This window comes from Meleagris gallopavo, chromosome 1, assembly GCF_905368555.1.
Source record: "Meleagris gallopavo chromosome 1, MGAL_WU_HG_1.1, whole genome shotgun sequence".
NCBI classification, from domain to species: Eukaryota; Metazoa; Chordata; class Aves; order Galliformes; family Phasianidae; genus Meleagris; species Meleagris gallopavo.
This window is the reverse complement of record NC_139404.1, coordinates 96710457-96729156: the sequence shown is the minus strand read 5'-3', so window position 1 is coordinate 96729156 and position 18700 is coordinate 96710457. Positions and strand designations below refer to the sequence as shown.

Sequence of the window (18700 nt, the reverse complement as noted above, 5' to 3'; positions counted from 1 at the left end):
GAACAAAGCGTGCTCTTGTCTCATGCCTTATGCCTAGCCAAAGCCAGGTAATTACTCCTTATACTCCTTGGTGAAGAGCTGTGAGGCAAAAATCGTGTATATATATATATATATATATATATATTTATTTATATTTATAATATAAATAATATAAAAATGTATATATATATAAATATATATATATTTATAAGAAATATATACTGGTTTAAATCAGAGGTACTAATGAATAGGAAAAAGCAACAGGAGTGTTCTGGCTTCAATGTAAGACATACTAAATAGAAAATGAATGAATCATGGATGATCAGATTTTTATTTTTGTAGAATTTTCTTGATTGCGCGGCTTCTTCGATTAAAAAAAATAAGCTAATGTTTAAGAGCACAGCCTATTTGATCTGAGAATATGCTGCTCCTCTGACACATTTCAATCTGTCCACTGAGACAACAGAGGGTTTTTTCTCAGATGTGCAATACCTTTTATGCTATTTTATCGGAAATATCCTTAAAACTTTTCCTCTGTCCATTGTACATTATTACATGAGGTAGATAGTGTTCCCAGTGTCAAGTATTAGAGCAAGGAACTGAAAATAATGTATAAAAAGTGACATTAATAAGTAGCTCATGTTGTTAAGGGTTTTGGTTTTGTTTGTTACCTGGAGCACAGGATGGTATTATGGAGGCAGTTCAGAAATTTATGCTGACTTAACATCTTGACCTCAAATCCTACCTTACTAGACATACAGTCATCAGGATTGCTGGGTACTTCTTTGGAACGTGTAAGATTTTGAATATTTGTTACTAGTACCCAAGATCTGATTTCTGGACATGCCACAAAAGTCAAATCAAAACACAAAACAGTGATATTTGACCTTGGTGAAGATACAATAAAATAAGAGATCACAGGTACTACAGAAAAAAAAATATGGACTCCACAGTGCTGAAAAATCACTGATGGTAGCTCAGAAATGTATGCTTTACTTCGCCTTGTAAAATACTTTTATTATTCTGGTGGCATATATCACTATAGTGAGTTAATATTTGTTCGCCATCATGTATAGTCCAAAAGAAGAGGCAAATTACGGAATTGGTGAGTTTCATAACTTGTCACTGTTTAGGGAAATCAAAGTAAACTGTAGTAAGCATGTCAACAAAATCAGAAAGGGGAGCTGAGTCTGACCAAGTGAAGGAACAGCAGGAGTCATCATCTGATTTCTGATTTGTTTTCTGGCTGCTTCCCAGCTTTCCCCACCAAGAAAAGCAGATTTCCTTCTAAAGCATATTATCACCTAAAAAAAAAAAATCCCTTCATATTTGTAGTCCCAATTGTAAATGTGACTTGATTTCTTTATTAGCTGATGCGCACTACACTTAACAAAATGAGTTTATGTTATGTCTTAAGATGTTCCTGTTTACAAGTGCCCTGTTCGCTGAAGAAGGGTAATTTTAATGTCATAAGAAACTTCATGCTTTGTTTCCAACACTGATAGCCCTAATGTAAACAGCCCTCCCTAAAGAGGAGATGAAAAAAGGAGGAATGCAAAAAGCTCTGCATGAAAGCTGGGTTAGGACCAGGCTGAGCTGCCCTTTCTCCCCAGTGGTGATGGGCACAGTGTAGTGCTCTCCTCCTGCCTCCTGCCATTTTCTCCTTTTAGGGTAGCAAATCCCAATCTGCAAAGTTCACAGTGGCACAGGAGCCACAGCCAGTTCCAGGAATTTGCTGCGGCTCCCCGGGTCAGCTCAATGTTGCTTTCATCAGAAGTGTCACTGCGATGGAGAGAAGTTGTTAGAAAGAGTTTCAGGAGGCATTGACATAATCAGGTCAGCTGGAGGTGCATAAACAAGAGGGGGGGTAAAAAACCCATGGAGAAATGCATGTCTCTCCACCCTATCCCTAGGAGATAAAAAGCAAAAAAGCTTTGCTTTCACCTGCTGGCATGGCATTTTTACTCCCTGCTTTTGTCTTTTTGACTGTAAGACGTTTTCTACTCTGCTGCCTGACAGACCCAAGGACGTTTTCATCTGTCTCATGGTTCTTAGGAAAATTTTCCCTTTCTTCTTCTTATTATTATCAAGCCAGGCAGATACTTTTTTAGCAGGCTGCTTTGTGGTGATGTTCTCCCTGCTGCCGGGATGTCTGTCACAGGGAGGGAGGGGACTGGGCCTCTCCAGAGGCTTTGGGGCCACTGGGGAGGGGAGAAAAGGGAACTTAAAGGAATGCCATGTTTTGCAGGGACATCCAGGGAGCTTGTGCCTTTCTGACAATGAAAACGTTACCAGGCTTTTGTATTTTCTCATCTTGTGAGCCCGTTGAAATTACTTCCTGACAAACAGGATCTGAAGAGAGCTGGGAAAAATATCATGTTATGCAGTTTGCGTCTGGAGATGGCACATGTGGAATGAAAAGTTTAGCAGCAGGCTGCTCTTACAAACGTGGCTGAAAAACATCTTTTGTGACTTGTCTTGTTTAAAGAATTAATGAAATTTACTGGAGAATTCACTTGCTTGATGTGATATCAGCAATATCTGAAGTAGGGCCTACAGTCCTGGCTGGGAGATAAAGCACCATGCACTTGTCATGCATTTAGAGTACGTACATGCTAACATACATGCCAGTATTTCGTAGAATCAAAGAATATCCCAAGTTGGAAGGGACCTATAGGGATCATGAAGTCCAACTCCTGGCTTCACATAACACCACTGAAAAGTCAGATTCTCTGTTTGAGAGCGTTGTTCAGACACTCCTTGAACTCTGTCAGTCTTGGGGCCATGACCACTGCCCTGGGGAACCTGTTCCAGGGCCCAGCCACCCTCTGGTGAAGAATTTTTTCCTGACACCAGCCCTGACCCTCCCCTGGCACACTTGATGCATTTCCTTGTGTCCTGTCACCAGAGAGTAGAGCTCAGCTCTGTGCCTCCACTCCCCTCATGAGGAACCCATAGGCTTTAAAGAAATCCCTAGCTATGTTATTTTAAGATAACTGATTTAATGGGGAAGAAAGATGGCAGATTTTCCCCTTTATGCTGTCACTGCTTCTGAACAATTTGTTTTCCTACAGAGGGAGGAGGCTTGGAGAAGATGACAGGGTATCTCCATCAGCCAGGTCTACATCAAGCATCCAAACTAACCAAAATAGGAGGAGACTGTGCTGGAGAGAAAGGTGGGAAATGCCCACAAAGCACTGAGCTGTGAGAACTCACAAATTAAAGGGGCTGGTTTAAGGAGTTAAGTTCTCCTCACAGAATGCTGAAGTGCTCTAAGGATAAGATACAGTTCTCAGGTTGGCCACTGTGATCTTTTCTATCTACCAGTGCTGAGCTGATCACTGTCTGTGACATTAATGGGCAAAGATCTGCAGGAGTTTTGGATAAGGCTGATGCTTTTGTAAGTACAACCTCCCACTTCTGTCAAGAGAATGGCAGTGTATTACTCTCTGTATTTGGGTTATTACTGTGCCTTCTACCTACTCACACTTCACTTGCAATTTAGTATAAGTAGAGTCATCATCTTCATTTTATGCCCCAAGCCTTTGTCCGGTACAGCTGTGTGGTGTTAACAGCTGCTGGTTTTCATCACAAAAGTGGCTGCATTTTAGGAATAGGCAATGAGATTTCTGCTCTCCAGCTTGTTCAACTGGCTTGTGAAGCACTTGGTAGATCCAGGTGTGTAAATAGTACTTAATAATACCGATCTTCGTTTGGTAAAAAGTAATGATGACACATTTTGATGTACAATTTATTATTGGTTTATTACACAACTTTGGGTTTATGTTTCTGAGTCACAGTGAGCAAAAATCCAGGCCTAAAAATTAGATTATTATTCTGCATTTCAGAGATTAAAATATAAATACTCTATCACTTGTATTTACATTCTTGCTGCAAATCAGGTCACCCTGACCTCTGAGCTCTGTTTTCCACAGAATGGGCCAAATCCATTCCCAGTGTGACTCCCTTGACTCCAGAACAGTTGCACAAGAGATGACTTTAGGTTATTAAGTCTGTAGTAATTCTGTTTTGATTAGGGATAAAAAATAGTATTTGGGAGGAGTCTTTATCTTGCTGGCATAATATATGCTTTAATTTTTTTTTTTTTAATGGACATTAACAGGAGCTGGCATAAACATTGTTTATATTAGAAAGACAGAGAAAGAAAGAAAGAAGGAAGTAAAAGATGAAAATGAAAAGGAAAAAGGCATACATTTCATCTACTTTCTATCCACTGTGCAGAACTAAGACTGCAAAGGATAACAGTTTAGGAGGAAAAGCCTAAACCAGAAGAAAAAATAAATATCACATCTTAGCAATGTCATTCTTCGGTGAAAGCATAGATTTAGTTCTGCTGCAAACATAAGAGAAGATTGGGTTCCTTTGGCTTAGTGCTCTCTCTCTGAGCCGGGAGCACGGGGTAGCCATTAGCATGAAGGGGGATATGCTCACCCCAGCACCCCACAGAGAGAGTCCAAAGTATGAGCACCAAGAGTCTGCTAGGGGCAGGGGAAGGAGCAAAGGGAAACAAACCTTGTGTGCTCTGTGCAAGTGGGTCACAAGCAGGGAGCTGCCTGCCCTGTGTGGGAGGTGAAGGGGAAGCTGTGGGGAGAGGGCTGGGGCTGGCTGGGAAGAAAAATAAAAGGAATTAGATTATTTATGGAGTGTGGGATTGAAAGAAAGGTCAGGTGAGGTGCCTGGGAAGAGGCTGTGGGACTTGGTGCAGAGAGGAGATGGCTGGAATCGCCCACGCCATGTAGCAAGAAAGCTTTCAATGAACAACTGATTTAATTCCCCTATCCCTACACGACAAAAACTGGCTGACACAGAGCTGTCTTTCTGTTATCTTGTCTCCAATTACTTTGCCATAGCCAGGGCACTGCAGTGCCCCAGTCTGGGTCTGGTGGCAAATAAATAAATCTGATGGACTAGCCCTGTGAGCATTAATTCTCTGGGAGTAGCAGCAGAGTGGCATTGCCCTTTGTACATGCAAGGGCCAGAAAAAATATACTGTAGCAGTTTTCTTCCTGATGTTTAGCCTCAGCTCCTCCCTGCAGGTCATTAAGCCCCAGGAAATACCCTGTTACTCTGTCATTATTGCTTAATTATTTTCAGCTCTGTAATCTAATTTGCAGTTTGACTCTGTGTTGATTCTAGCTGGCGTACCATAACCTTTACAGTACAGGAAGTGCAAGGCAGAACTGGCTGTACTGACGTTTAAATCTTTTGGTGAAAAGGGCCTTTTTCTAAGCCTACAGCTTCAGGAAGTAACTCATTTTCCAGAGAGTCTGAAACCTTTAACATTATTGAGATTTCACTTTCTCCTACTTTCTTTTTATGATATTTTATAGAGTTTACAGTGCAAAACTGAGTAATAAAGATTATTTTATTGAACATATGCCACTACTCCTTAGCTTTAAAGGAGAATGCTAGAAAAATATGTCTCACAGAGGTGCCGTTAACATATTCCTTTTATTTTAATTAAATATAACAGATACTTCAGGTGTTCTGAAAACAAGGACATCGTAAACTGATAGCTACGCAGGGAAGCTCTCTGAATATAGAAATTACAAATGAGATAATTCAAGTAATTTAAAGGCTGATGTTTTATTAAATAGATGCAGTCTAAAGCAGATAGTTTTATTTCAACCAGAAATAACTGAGTTCATGTAATATCTCCTACCTCCTTGATTTCTTTAGAAATCTCCAAGACCTGACAGGAAATTGGAGCTGCAGGGAGCCATCAGCTTTGAGATTCATCTCATCAAGTCTCCCATTCTTATGTCTGGAATTGTTTTGATAAGAAAATAACAAAATGCAGTTAAAATATGTACAGTCTGATATATGGGGTGCTTTTCAGCTCAAAAGTTCTCATAGATGCCCACAGGTCATGCATGCCTTCAGGAAAACATTTAATCTGAAATGAAGCAAAAGGTGGAAAAATGGGAAGGGGTCTCTGAAGTCTCTAGGAAAAGCCATCAAAAATGGCACAGAAGGAAATCATCTAGACTAGCAGATGAGAATAGGAGAAGCTTATGTAAACTAGCGATCAGGAGTCCAAGGACTATGTTTTTGGGTAAATATCTTAATGAAGTATTGCAAACAAGATTGTATTCTGTTTTTCCTGCAGCCTTTTTGTTTCCAGCCCTTGTATGCATACTTCTGAACCTTGGCTTTAATCCAGGTTAAATGAACCTCACCATTTTTTTATGCATGTCTGTTACGTGTTAAGATGCACTGGAATGAAAGAGGGGCAGTCTGATCCTGCATCCTGAAGATCTCGGGGTATTGGAGGTACAGGGGAAAGATGGGAACATCTGTACTCTCTGAAGTGGGGACCACAGATCCATGAAGATGCTTTGAATTTGTGCTGGATGCTTTCTTTTGAGAAATTGCCCATAGTTGATGCAGAAAATATTCTTTGTCTGCAGTATACAAGGGAATGTAGACAGTTTATCAGGGTGAGACTCTCTGTGTAGTTCCTATACTCTGTACAAAAACCAGGGTCCAGTCTTGCTGTCAGAGTTTGGCAAAGAGATTTCCATGAAGTGAAGGTGGCATGCTCTTGTCTGTTGGACTCACTGTGTGCAGTGACTATAAAACACTGCATGCTGTTCAAATTTCCTTATGTTAGGAATGTGGATTGTGAAAATGTACAGAAGAGTTATGAGAATGCATGGATGAGTTATTTCTGCTCCTTACTTCTCTGTCACATAGCTAAGCCTGCAAGCTCCAGCATCTCAGCTGCCAGGAGAACTGTTGTTATCACTACAGCAGGGCATTTTGGGGGCTGGTGTTAATACCCTGAAGTTACTGGTGCTCACTAAAAATTGCAGTGAAATTACCTAAATTTGTTCAAATACATGTATGTGGAGGGCAAGGAAATTTGGTATTGGGACTGACATTTAGCCTCCCATACTTATATGCAGAAAAATTATTTTTGTGGTGTCCAGATCACCCCCTCTCCAATCCACAGCCCTGTGTCGCCAATGCAAGTGAGCCTCCAGCAATATGAAATAATCACAGCATTATAGTTGCACAGCTTTTCCTCTCAAAAAGCCTTGTGGCAGCCAGGCCTGCCCTTTGAATTGAACAAGTTATTCTGGTAACAGACCTAAATGAATTAATACAGTGTAAATGGAGCTGGAATATTCCAGGGTGTGTAAATAAAAGTACATTGCTATTTAGAAAAGTTGCATTATTCCAAGCGCTCTCTTTGTAGAGAAAAACATTCTTCCAACAAACATCTTGAATATTGAACTTAGCTTGGCTGACTCCAAAAATTATAGTAAGTTTTATGGTCTCAGCCTGTATGCATTTTTAGACTTAGAAATTCTGACTGAAGTCAGTAGAAGACCTTTGATCCATTAGTAATGCAGGATCAGATCCTCTCATAGGTAAAAGACATAACAAAGGCTAAGGAAATAGCAACTTCCCCTTTCTTCATCATGCCACATGGTGACTTTTTTCTGTGATCAGACACAAGTGCAATGATTGAGAAAGAAAGGTCTTAACACTTACAAGAAATTCTGAAAATAGAAGATACTCTAATGACAGCTAGAAGAAGGGAATAATGCTGATATAATTGGAGTAGACAAAGGATGTTCACTTTGTGACACATTTTGAGAAGCATCCAGGAGCATTTGTTATGCCAAAGCAGGTTCATGGTTCAGTGAAAATGCCATCTTCTGTTGGAAAAGTAAGCAGAAGAGGCAGCACTCCCTGAGCAGACAGGGGAACAAAAATAGTTCAGGGTTCCAGAGTAGATAATTGTGTACAAGTATAGACATATTATTGTGATAATAATGCTATGATAAGTGTGCGTACCATTTTCCTTTAGTGGCCGATCCACTGAGGTATCATTAAATACTATCGCTATTTTGTAATATAGGGATCTTTTAAAATCACTTGAAGACAGTGGTGTTAGGAGGACCTACCTCCTCCTCGTGTAGTTGGTAGTTAGGAACTAGGTGTGTTTATTTCTGTATTTAAAATATATGATAAGAAAGCATGGTGAAGCCTGTTTCTTCCTCAAGCAATGTTTGATGACATGGGAGTAATTCAGATTTATCTACTCATATGCTGACAGATCTGCCATAGCAATCTCATTGTAACTCAGTGCTATAACAATTATAATCTTTGTTTTAAAGAACAGGAGTTTGGGGAATTTGTTAAAAACTATTTATTAGGAAACTTCTAACTTCCTCACTTAAACAACAACAATTGCTATGAAATGTTGAGGTATAGGGAGCAAATTACAACACAGACCAACATCAGAAGCCAGAAGAAGCCCTTAGGCTTAAACCATTTTGTCTAATCTGAGGAAGAAATTTTATATGTCTTATCTCATGGTGCTCAAAAGTCTGTGTGTAAGGAGATATCTATATCTCTCTGTATATATACATACATATATTTATAGTAGTATATGTACCATTTAAGTAGTCTAATATCCATGTATATATACATACATATATACTTGTTCAAAGATGAATTATGCTCCTTAAATTGATTAAATTGAAACCTTTGGGGAAAAAAGAAATGTGTTAATTCTTGCTGTTATAAGGAATTAAACCTGCTTGGGGTGTATGGTTTGAGGAATGGAAAGGGCAGGTCATCTAGAGAGGGAAAATCTGCCCTCAGAGAAATAGAAATATCTCACCATGTGCCACCAGGGCTTGACTGAGTTTGCACCACTAAAAAAATTACTGAGTAGCTCAAGACTAAAAGCAAGACCTACCTGCCTGCAAGGATAGTGTGGGCAGAAGTGAGAGCGCTCTGTGAACACTTACTGTGTTCTGCTTGGCATGTGAGATTCTTACTTACCTAAAAGTTTAGTTATTCTTTTATATATGTATATATATACATATTTTAGTAATACCTTCATTTCTGAGCATTTTTAGCTTTCAGGAGAGCTGATCAGATCCTATATCTTAAGTAAGGTGAGTACTTTCATGCTATTGTCTAGCTTTGACAATAAAGTGTTCTTTGATACAAGCCCAATAGTTTTTATTAAATGAAGAAAAGCTCCCATACATGCAGCCAGTGTTTTCTCAAATACCCCAGAAAGAGGAGAACCTAATATATCCATGCACAGACTCCCATCTGATTTGACTTTTAACTATATGTTCCTTATCCCTAATAGGAATTACTTAGGCTTCAGACTCCCGCCTTTGTTTTTTTTTTTTTAATTATGATTTTCTTTGCTAAATCAGTGAGCTCCTTCCTTACAGGTAAATTCTTCAGAGTAAAGGGTCTTTAACTGAAATCAAATCAGCTCCTGAGCTTCAAGATAAGAAGAAAAGATGACTTTAAGTCCCTCGTTTTAAGAGCGACCTTCTCTTTCCTTCAAATAATGTTTGGATTCTGACTTTAAAATGTAAGCATTAGACCTGTATGTAGCATCCAGGAATATATCTCAGTGGTCTGATTCACCAGGGTAAGTTAATTGGCCATACTCCTGCCGAATGACCTCTCCTGGTGCATACAAAAATTGTGTTAGTCAGTATTTCTAAGGAGATCAGGTTGAACTGCTGTTCTCTATTATCTACTGTCATCCTTAACAGAGACACAACCACGGTATGGCATCTCTAAGGGCTATGTGTGATTTTTATTTCTTGTTCCTCTCTGTCAAGGAACGAATGAATTGCTGTGAAAAACTTCAGTAGTTTAAGGATTATTTTAACTACATTATTTTATAGACTTATCATAAAAAATAATATTGCGGTAGGTCACCTGTTGTCAAGACCTTTGGTATGTTACTGTTAGACAGAAACATGTTTTGGCAAAAAGAATTCAAAATACAGTTTGAATTATTGTGGCACAGGCAAGGCAATCAGCTCTGGAGGGAACGCATTGTATGGCGAAACATGGAATGGCCTCAGCTGGCCGAGGAGCTGCCCTGTCAGGTGGCAGCTCCAGGCGCCATTGTCCTCCGTGTGGCGGCAGCGTTGTGACATCACAGAGGCACGTCAGAAGGGTGCAGTGCGGCAGTTTGTGCGGGCAGCTGATCCCCTTCTATGATCAAGTGACCTGCCTGGTGGATGAGGGAAAGGCTGTTCGCATAGTCTACTTAGACTTCAGCAAAGCCTTCAACACTGTCTTCCACAGTATTCTCCTGGAGAAGTTGGCAGCCCGTGGCTTGTACAGATACACTTGTTGTTGGGCAAAGAACTGGCTGGCTGGCCAGGCCCAGAGAGTAGTGGTGAATGGAGTGGCTGGTCATATGTGGTGTTCCCCAGAGGTTGATACTGGGGCCTGTCCTGTTCAGTATCTTTATTGATGACCTGGATGGGGGCATTAAGCGTACCTTCCATAAGTTTTCAAGTGACATCAACTTGAGAGGAAGTGTCAATCTGTCTGGGGGGTACAAAGGCTCTCCAGAGGGATCTGGACAGGCTGGGAAGCTGGGCTGAAGCCAATAGGATGAAGATCAACAAGACAAAGTGCTGGATCCTGCACTTGAGCCACAATAACCCCAGGCTACAGGCTTGGGGCAGAGTGGCTGGAAGACTGTGTAAAGGAAATGGACCTGGGGGTATTGGTTGATGCTTGGCTGAATATGAACCAGCAGTATGCTGACATGGTCAAGGAGGCCAATGGCATCCTGGCTTGTATCAGAAATAACTTTGTCAGCAGGAGCAGGGAAGTGATCATCCCTTTGTATTCAGCCCTGGTGAGGCTGCACTTCAAGTACTATGTTCAGTTTGGGGCCCCTCGCTACAAGAAAGATGTTTTGGAGCATGTCCAGAGAACGGCAGCAAAGCTGAGAAGGGGTCTGGAGCACAAGTCTTATGAGGAGCGGCTGAGGGAGCTTGGATTGTTCAGTCTGGAGAAGAGGAGACTCAGGTGACCTTATCACTCTCTATAACTACTTGAAGGGAGGTTATGATGAGGTGAGAGTCAGTCTCCTCTCTCAGGTAAGTAGCAATAGGAATAGAGAGAATGTACTGTTGTGCCAGGGCAGGTTCAGGATGGATGTTAGGAAATACTACTTCTCTAAAAGAGTGGTCATGTGCTGGAATGGGCTGCCCGGGGAAGTGGTGGAGTCACCATCCTCGAAAGTGTTCAAGAAACCTTTAGATGTTGTACTGAGAGACGTGGTTTAGTGGGAAATATTGCTGATATGTGGATTGTTTGACTGGATGATGTTAGAGGTCTTTTCCAACCTTGGTGATTCTATGATTCTATGATTTTCTAGATCTTAAAGAGACCTAGAAGAGTCTGCTAGCTGTATATTCAGCTGAGCTGATCTTTCTGTGATTTATTGAAGAAGAACTTTTGTGATCCTCTGAATCAGTTTACCTTTTGTGAGATAGGTAACGTTTTGGGTTGGAACTATATCCTCACAACCTAATATTCTGAGCTAATGAATGCCCTGAGTTTCTGTGCTAAGGAGAGTTCTGTTGCCTGATGGGGCTCTTGCTTTCTAATGCATCCTTCTGCAGGCTCTTTCCAGAAGCTTCTTCTCTTTCTTTTAAAGAGGAAAGCATTTCCTTCTGAACTTCCCATCTTTCATAAAATCTTAAAATGTATCACAAGTAAGAGAGGCTTTAGCATCCTGTAATAACTATTGGTTTCTTTGTAATAAATGGAAAACTTTTCAACATACTTCTTGTTTTCTAAGTACAAACAGCTGAAGCTTGCATCACTTTCAGTGTTTTAAGCTTTCCATTGTTTAATTTTCTTCATGAAATCTGTATGAACATGTGGAAAATACAGCATAGTTCTGTGCATGTGATTCTTAGACAAGTGAGTCCTTAGTAAGAAATATTTAGCTCTGAGAGCATTAGAGCTGTAAAATTAAGTAAATCAATGTGTTCCTCACTAAACAAAGAAATAGCACTTTGAAAACAACACTTATTCTTTTTTATTTGCACATTTGAATATATCCCAGCAACACTGGTACAAGATGATGCCAGGATGTATTTCTTACGATTACACTTCTCTAGGCTTCTACCAACAGTGTTTCTTTATGGTAAGCCAAACTTACCCTTGGAGTTAAGACCACTTTAGTCGACGGATGCGTTTGGCCCATTAACTTTAGCCTGCGATAAAGTCAAGGGCAAACGAATATTCTTATGCAAAGCAGAATCACTGGAGATACATGACTAATCACTTAGGATTAGAATGAGGATATCCCTGTCCTCGTAGCACCTCTGTATGGCTTTTTAAATAGCCTGTATGCCCTGTTTAAATAGCAAAATAACAAGGATTATTTTCTCTTGCTTATGAGAAAAAATCATAGTTTGGTCTATTACTGCAAAGTGGTGAAATGCAATTATGTTTCCTAAATCTTTTAGTACTTTTGTACATGTGATTGCTAAGCAATAGTAATCCTAATGACAATTTCATAAATTGCCTATGGGCAAAATGGTATGCTGTATGTGAACTTTCCAGTCTACCTATTTAGGCTTGAGCATTCATATGAATTACTTTAAACCTGCATATTTCAAGGGAAAATAAGTTCAAAATATTTATGTAGGACTGAAATGCTATTAACCTCAACTATGTAGAATTAGTTGAATATGATATTGAATATGATATCTGTAGGCTCTCAAATTTTTAGTGGAATGTTATAATATACTTTTATAACATGTACTTTTTTTTCAATCCAAATGCTACTATTATTGTATCATTCCAGTATTCTGAATAGGAAAAAAAAAAAAAAAAAAAGCAAAAAAAAAAAAGCAAAAAACCAAACCCAAACCCATAATAAAGTATTTCATTGACAGTGTTAAAGGGGTTTTTCATCAAATTGAAGGTTTCTTCCAAAAGGTCATTAGTGTAATTTTATTTAGACTCATCATTTGATTTAAGCAGCAAACTCGTTCTAGTGTTACATATATATATATATGTATCTATATAGATGGGAACAAGAGGCTTCATTCATAAAGAAACATAGCTCATCACTGTATTTAATTACAATGTTCTGAACTGAAATACATAGCCAGTGGGAATAGGACTATTGATTAAAAACTAGAGTAGCTTCTGTTTAGTCTGTTGGAGACTCTTCTTTTTTCTCAATTAACGTGTGAAGGAGAGGTCATTCTGATTGCATTATTAAATTAGGTTAGGAAACAGTATTTCTATCACTGAATTGCATGTGATCCATTTCTTAAGAAAATACACTGTAGAATTCTTTCACTCTAAATTCAGAGCATTTGCTTTGCCTAGCACAAGAGGTTTTTATTTTACCCTTCAAGTTCACCACTACAAAAACAGAGATGCTTACAGAACAGAATACTACAAACTCGTTACTCATATGAGTGTAAATATTCTGTCTTCTGCTATGTATTTGCTTTCAAATTTAGGGAAATTTGTTGTGGTATTACAATGGATCTTACAAAGCATAAACATATTCAGAGAGCCACACATTGATTTTATAGAAGGGACTGTCTTAATAATATCTGAGAATTATGTGTTCTCAAGGATAGACCTTATCTGATTGCCTGGTTGAGCTGTCTGAGCATCCCTAGCAAGGAGACAAGCAGGTCAAGAGCTGTTGAGCTCTGTGGGCATGAGCAGCTCTGTGTTCACCAAACAGGTGGCTCCACTGTGGCAAAAGCTTCATTTTGTGCTGCAGCCAGTTTTGTATTTGTCTGATGAAATATGGTAATTAGTGGATTGTGGTTATGTTGAAGCATGAATGGTTGGACTAGATGATCTTAGTGGGCTTTTCTAAACATGTTGATTCTATGAAAAACATTGTAAGAAAGATTTTTCAAGAAGGTAGTCAAGCTTTGCCTAATGCTGGTTCTCAATGGTATAGATGAATACAGAAGAGAGGTGGGATGGATCTTGAAGGGTTATTCCTTCTGCTCTGACACTGGATCAGCTCTACTTACACCAGCTCTGACAGATATTTGTCAGGCTCGTTCCTAAAAACTGCCAGAGGAGACTCCATTGCCAGCCCAAGCAGTGTGGCTTTACACTTAGAAAAGGTTTTTGTAATGTCAAACTGAAAGTTTCTTGGTGCAATTTAAGGCCATTATTTTTTGCCCTCTTCACAATGCATAAGGAGAACAGTTTATTTCCTTTCATTTCTGCATCAGTCTTTTACATATTTGAAAAAACTACTCTCTCAAAGGTCATGTTTTTCATGCTTCTGGTCATGCCAGAGTGTGTAGTTAAACTTCTACTTACTTTAGGAACGGAGATATATCTACATTATAAAAATCTTAGATTTACAATGCATCTAGATTTAATATAACTATTTTCACACATGCCATGTAATTGGCTTTTTATGTATAAATGTGTTTGTCTAAAAAATAACAGTAGTACATGTTAGCAGTAACCTTGTGTACCCACACTGGTGGGAGCACTTGGCCTTTGACTTTTGTGTTTTAGAAACGTATGTGGGACAGATGGATATACTCACATGACATAACATCTGCTGGTGAGTAAAAAGTGTTACAAGGACATAAAATTAATTACTGAATGTGTTTATAACCCCTCAACCGGTGTAGCATATACAGTAGTGTGCAGAGCTAGCTGAGATGGCCTAAAACAATTCTGGAAAATGTGTCCTTATTCTGCTTGAACAATTAAGATATTTCAAATGTTTCTGCCATCTCTGGCAGCATATGCAAAGCTGAATGAAGAAATAATATAGAATTATAGAATGGCTTGGGCTGGAAGAGATCTCAGGGATCATCAAGTTCCAATCCATCTGCCACAGGCAGGGCCACCGATCTCCAGATCTGCTACTAGACTAGGCTACTCAGAGCCCCATCCAACCTGGTCTTGAACACATCCGGGGATGGAGCATTCACAGCCTCTCTGGGCAGCCTGTTCCAGCACCTCACCACTCTCTCTGTAAAGAACTTCCCCCTCACATCCAATCAGAACCTTCCCTTCTTGAGCTTAAAACCATCCCCCTTGTTCTATCACTGTCTACCCTTGTAAAAAGCTGAGTCCCCTCCTTTTTATAATCCCCTTTTAAATACTGGAAGACTGCAATGAGGTCTTCTTGTAGCCTTCTCTTCTCCAGGCTGAACAAGCCCAGCTCCCTCAGCCTGTCTTCAAAGGGGAGGTGCTCCAGACCTCTGATCATCTTAGTGGCCCTCCTCTGGGCTCTCTCCAACAGTTCCACATCTTTCCTGTATGGAGGCCCCAGACCTGGACACAGTACTCCAGATGGGGCCTTGTGAGGGCAGAGTAGAGAGGGACAATCACCTCCCTGTCCCTGCTGGCCACCCCTCTTCTGATGGAGCCCAGAATATCATTGGCCTTCTGAGCTGCTATGTGATATGAATAATATGAAATAAGATCTTTGATCATCTTAAGAGGAAGATGCTGAAGACAGAGTGCTTGTTAACTTAGAGTAATTTTGGTTTCCATTCCTGTGACACATCTTTAAATGTATGCAGTACTGAGGTATCCATCCAAACCACCGTGCCTTTTTTGAGTGGTAAACAAGTATTTTGGTGGTGCAGATAACCTCATCACATTTAGGTATATATGCTTCCAGATGACAATGAATTTCCACTGAACCACTTTTTTTTGCACCATTGATTTTAACTGAGTGATTAATTTAAATGGATGAGCTCTGCTTAAGTCACCAATCTTGTCTCTTAGTAGTCGGTTTTCTTTAGAGCTTCTAGAGTCTGAAGAACGGGGTTCATGTTGTGACCTCTTTATAAGAAAGTACTGAAAAGATGAGTAGAGCTCACTGGGAGTTGAGTTGTATGACTCTAACGCTCAGGAAGAGGAAGAGCTGACACTAGCAGGCCACCAAGGGAAAGTCTGTCACGGATGAAACACAGTCACAAAGGGGAATTGTACTATCTCTTTCCAAAGAGAAAGTGACAAAAATGAGTGAGAGACCTTCAAAGACTCTCCAGAGAAAGACAACAAATTAAGGAGGGTCTTCAGAAACAGCTTTGGTGGTGACAGTCAGTTGAAGAGATGTTCTGGAAAGATAAATCGGGCCAAAACCATAGGAAGTGATCAACTTTATTTTATCACAGCTCCCAAGGCAGAAGAACCATAAAGAGGGGGAAGTAGGAATTTCCTTTGAACTGATGTTTCTAGGGTGACCTCTGGGAATTAGCAGCAGACTGGACTATATGGACTTCTGGAGTGTTGACAGCTGATAGAAAGGAAGAGCTGGGACATAAACTCCAAACAAGGATACTCACGAGGCACTTTGTTAGGGAACACTGAGAGACAGCTGGGTTTGTACTTCAGGAACTGGAAAAGGTGAGAGGAGGCAAAGGATCTTCATGTTAGAGCTGGAGAGCTAATTAAATAAGTTCAGCTGAAAGTTAAGGAATGAAAGAAATAGAAGAAAATCACAGCAGGTTGCCTGGAGGGCTCTCCTATGCTGCACAAGGAACAGCAGCCTGCAATAATACCTTTATCTTGAAGCCTGAGCTGCATAAATCATCTTCCCTTGGAAGCAGCATTGGAGCGTATGGGTTTCTGGGAGCTGACTTAAAGCATGATTCTTTCTATGTTTTCTTTTTCTTTCTTTCTCTCTGTATTACTGCTTACCTGTATTTTTAGCCAATTATATTTTTTACTTGTCCTAGTTCAAATATACTAGTCATACAGTCTGAACTGAAGGCAGACCTTTGCACGTTCCTTCATGCTGATATTCTCTGAAGAGACAGCAAATTCAAGAGCAATGATATATTTCTAGATGTGAGAGTAGGTAACTGACAAAAGTCAGGTACTCTCGTGCTGCTATTGAGTCAAACTGGCGGATTTTCCCCTCAATTTGCTGTTGCTTTTTGCTATGTGCAGGCTTTTATTAAGGAGTAATTATAATGTTAATATGACAAACTGCTTAGATATCTCACTAAATTACAGCTTTATTCAAATCTAATGGGTACTGAAAGAAAATTTTGTTCTGATTCTGGTTTGCCATTTTATTTTAATTAGTAAGGATATAATAAAGAAATTTCTCAAAGTTTTGGATTGTAATCTAATGACTTACTTAGATTTCACAACCTAATCACTGACTAATGCCTAATCTTCAGCAAAGTATGAAAACAAAGTAAAGATTAATGAATTCTTAAATGGTGCTCCCTATCCAGGAAATCTTCAAGGAATGGGAACTGTGGTTGACAGTACTACCTGTGCTTCAAGATACAGAAACAGGTAATAGCTGCTGTCTTCTCAGGCTTGCCTTCAGGACTTTCCTGTCTGAGGCAAATACTGGGCAGAAGCTACTATTCAGATGTTTTAGGTTGGATCTTATTTTAATTGCTTCTTAAAGTTGAGCTAACACCTGTTAGCTGAAGTCTTTTGTTGACTAGATTTCTGCAACAAGCATTAAACTTTTGATGCTTAAGAGATCTAGCTTTACAAGGACAGTCTTAGCTCCAGTTCCCACCTTTCTGTAGCTCTGTCTCAGTACTAAGCCCTCAGTACAGCCAGGAGTGATGCTGCAGCGAAATGACTTTGGTTCTGGGTTCGAAAGGGTTTCAAAACACACCCATGCATTAGCACGTCTCAGGAACCCAAGGAACAGATAAAAAGTGAGGATGAAAGCAGGCAATGGAAAGAGAGAGGTGGAAACCGGCCTCATCACTGATATCCAAATTTCACAAAATCATACTTCTGTCTGTTAGGATGTTCTTCATCGATGCTGTTAGTCAATATATTATTGTAGGGTAGGGTGCTTTTGCCTTTTGATTTCATTTTCATCCTACTTTTCTCTTTTTTTTTTTTTTTTTTTTTTACTTTTCATGTACTAATCTTCCTACAGATCTTCCTTTTCTTCATCTCCAATTACAAATACTTCCTAACATTAAATAATAATATTTATATTTTATGTTTCAGTGATGTGAAGTAGGGCTGCTTAAAGGATAGGTAAGCAAGGACAGCAGAAGATTTCTCAGTGTATCTAGTTTGCAGTCTCCTCAATAGCAAGTTTCCCTTCAGATGTTTTACACAGTTCACTGATGCACATGGAAAATTATGTTGCTGTAGTTAATAACCTTATTTTTTTCTATTAAATTTATAGCCCTTACTGGGAATTAAATGTGAATAAGTCACTTGATGTTTTTGCTCTTATTATAAAATCCATATGTTTCCTGAGGTCTCCAAATCTTGTCATCTGACTATAGTGATAATCGTTTTTCGAGAAAACGACTATCTGGTGAATAACCAAGAAATTTATTACTGCCTAAAACTATAGAGGACATACTTGTTTCTGTGGAAAGCTTAGCATTTTCCCCACATGCTTGTACTCAGTATTTTAAGCACAATCCATTTATGCCTGGTATTTGTTGTTGTTTTTTACGAATCCTGACACTGTCATTTATCTTTATCACACCTGATCTGACATTAGTGATATTTGAGAGCATTAAGTTCAGGTCTTTTTCAGACCTGAAACAATGACTGGAGAAACCTGTCTATAGTATATTTCAGCAATTCTTCTAAAGTAACAGCAATGCTGCCTTTCTAACACTGACTGAAATATCCTTGTTTACTGGTACATTCTTCTTTCATGTAATCAGTGGTGCAAAGTCTAACTGGAGGACAGTCTTTTGTGGTGCAAACCAGGGGTCAGTTACGGGTCCAGTGCTGTTTAACATCTTTGTTAATGATGTGGGTGATGGGGCAGAGAGCACCCTCAGCAAGTCTGTATGTGTTGCATAGTTGGGAGGAGCTGTTGATAGACATATTGTGTCAGCCAAAAGGACCTCGGGTATCTGGAGAAATGGGCAAACAGAAGTCTCAAAGTTCAATAAAATCCTGCATCTCAGGCACC

At 39.6% G+C, this 18700-nt stretch overlaps 1 protein-coding gene across 2 annotated transcripts in view; it reads left to right on the top strand.

Annotated features, from left to right (window-relative positions):
* Positions 1-1642: 1642 nt before the first annotated feature.
* Positions 1643-18700, top strand: part of SAMSN1 (SAM domain, SH3 domain and nuclear localization signals 1) — a 154365-nt gene continuing 137307 nt past the window's right edge. Inside the window, exon 1 of one of the 2 annotated variants that reach the window (XM_085241259.1) lies at positions 1643-1815. The gene's annotated coding sequence lies outside the window, so the exon portion shown is untranslated. The remainder of the gene's footprint in view (positions 1816-18700) is intronic. The other variant, XM_085241268.1, reaches the window with a different exon arrangement.